Source organism: Pteropus vampyrus, unplaced genomic scaffold, assembly GCF_000151845.1.
Source record: "Pteropus vampyrus isolate Shadow unplaced genomic scaffold, Pvam_2.0 Scaffold304, whole genome shotgun sequence".
Lineage (NCBI taxonomy): Eukaryota > Metazoa > Chordata > Mammalia > Chiroptera > Pteropodidae > Pteropus > Pteropus vampyrus.
The window spans coordinates 403,542-406,210 of record NW_011889085.1 but is presented as its reverse complement, the minus strand read 5'-3'; the positions used below and the strand labels follow the sequence as shown (position 1 = coordinate 406,210).

Below are 2,669 nucleotides of genomic sequence, written 5' to 3'. Positions count from 1 at the left end.
AGCCCCGGCTAAGCCACTTGTGCTTCGCTGTCTCCATCTGTAACATGCGCGCTGTAACAGCCGCTGTCTCCCAGGACGACCGTGGCTGATACGGCAGAGTGCAGCGCCCCACCCCGAACGTGGTGGCACAGTAAAGCTTGGCGGCTGTTGGCCGACACTCCAAAGTCTCCCTTCACCCTCTGAAATGGACGACTGGGAATTCTGTACAAACCATCTTGCTACTTAAGCCGTGACGACTAATTGTACCATGGAGCTGAATGCAAGCCAAGTATTAGCAAAATAACTGGCTTGAAATTCTGAGACCGTCAGTATTTGGAGGCTGTGTCGCAGAGGGCCCAGGTGAGGGAAAGAGTTTACCCGCGGCTTTGGCGGGAAAGCGCGTTTCTGAGCAGACCCCATTCTGGCAACAGCCATGTCTCCATCAAGTTCACATTCTTTTATCTTACAAATTACATGGTTGGTATAGTTTGGAAACAATGATGTCTACTCTCAAGCGTCCTTAAGATCGTTGATTTTAACAAAATCTACTGATCTCTGGGCCCAAGATTCTTGACTTTTTAAGATGCTTTGGTCAGTGATTCCGCACCCAAGACACCAGTGGCTTCCTCCTTACAAAATTCCCAGATGAACATATTGTGTGAACAATGAATCCTCTAGATCTGCAATTTCCAAATTAGAGCCCCTCAGTTCCCTATAATTACTTGTGTGTATTTGTTTTGATAAAATAATTGATGTAATAAGCATACTTCGGGTCTTACTGTGACTGCCACACAATTACACTTTTTATGAGTAGGGTGCCACCACATACCGCTACTTTACTTGATGAGAGAGAGGAGCCTACTAGGTACAATTATCCTTTCTTTTCCTTCTCCCAAACTGTTCATCAGCTAGAACAAAGGTTTCTTTAATGGTTCAAACAGAGAAGACCGGAGGGAGAATCATCGCAAAGTACTCAACAGAACGGACACGTGTAATCGAGACCGGAAAGGACCCACACCGGAAGAGTCAGCACCGCTTTCACTTGTCAGTAGTGACTTCCACAAAAACATGGCCTGTCACATCAGTCATGCTTTATCTTTGTGATGTTATTTATATTTAATTTATACACTTATTTTGGTTCTGTAGTTGTAAAACTAGAAGTATATGATGTTTCAAGTTTTATGCTTACATGTACTTAAAAAACAAATCAATGCCGGAGAATTTCTTCCTTTAAAGGAAATTACTTCCTTTAAAAGTAAAAATACTCTTCGAAGCCCTGTTCAAACAACTGCAGTTATCTTTCTGAAACGCACACGTGATTGTATTTCTATCTTCTGCAGGGAGGGACCAAATTCCTCACCCGTGGCCCACAGGCTCCCTCCTGCTGGGAGCGCTGCCATCTTTTACTTCCCAGAACCTGCTCTGCATGCCAGCGACAGGTCCCCCACACGTCCTCTGCTGTGTGAAAGGCCGCCTTGCCTCATCTTCCCCCCCCACTGATAATTCTATAATAATCAACTTGAGAACTATTTTCTGATCTGAAAAAACCTTCCGTGACACCACCTTCTCCTTCCCGAGGATAGCTGCATTTGGAAGAACTTTGTAATTATAAAAGTAAAGCAATTACTTGAATAGTCACGACTTAGCATGAATATAGTTTCTGGATAATAAAATCAATTCTTAAAAGGTATGAAGAAAGAAATCTTAAATTCTCTTAAGATATCTCATATTTACATTGTGTTTTAAAGAACAACAAAAGTAGTACTACACGTTTAAAAAATTTCGGATTTTGGTATTTATTACTACCATTTACCTTCTTAATATAGAACTGTTTGTTTCAAAATGAAATTAATATTCACATTTTGGAAGATGGAAAAGACGCCTTCTTGGATTTATATTTAAACTCATGTTAACTATATAAAACTATGGTAAAAATCCAAAAACTACTAATAAAAACAACTGAGCCTGGACTTTGGTTCTAAAAAGTATTTTGCTTAAAGAGACATTGTATTTTCCCTAATCTAAGATGAACACAAAATTGGTAAAATAATCCTAGAAAGATAATAGCTTTCAAAAATAATCAGCAATAATATATGCACAGAAATTAGGTTGATAACTTTTCTGTATGAAAGAGTATAATATATACTTACATTTTTAACTAAAAAATAAGCAAGATAAACTTTATAGCTAAAAAGTTGACCCCAAAGCCTCAAACTTAAGTGAAGTTATTTCACTGGAATAGATCTGCAGTACTTTATAATCTGAATTCAAATTATTTTATTATTAACTTTTGATCATCTTAATAACCTATGGACTTCGTTCTGTATAAAAATGTCAGCTAACGTCTTCATCTAAAAATGGGAAACAAGGAACCACGACCTTGCACAGCAACGTTTATCAACAATCACTGACTGTGCTGATAGGATTGTTTTAAAATCTGTGTATGGCTATGTGTGTAAGTTATTAATACTCTTGGGAAAACAAAACCGACTTTACGCTACAAATGAAAATAACGTTTATCATGTCTCCTGGATGAACTCACAGCACATTAGTCATGTGGTCCCTATGTGATACTGACGTGGAAAGACTCAATGAGAGACGATACAGTGTCTCTTCGATTCCCAGCCGATGTCAGTGAATCCATCAAAATGAATGTGCTATAAAGTCTAATTGAATAAACCCTAAAAACA

At 38.7% G+C, this 2,669-nt stretch overlaps 1 protein-coding gene and 1 pseudogene across 2 annotated transcripts in view; both read right to left on the bottom strand.

Moving 5' to 3' along the window:
• Window positions 1–2,669, bottom strand: part of ATF6 (activating transcription factor 6) — a 94,261-nt gene that overhangs the window by 32,591 nt on the left and 59,001 nt on the right. The window lies entirely within an intron of this gene.
• LOC105303415 overlaps window positions 1–2,669 on the bottom strand; it is a 17,127-nt pseudogene that overhangs the window by 1,961 nt on the left and 12,497 nt on the right.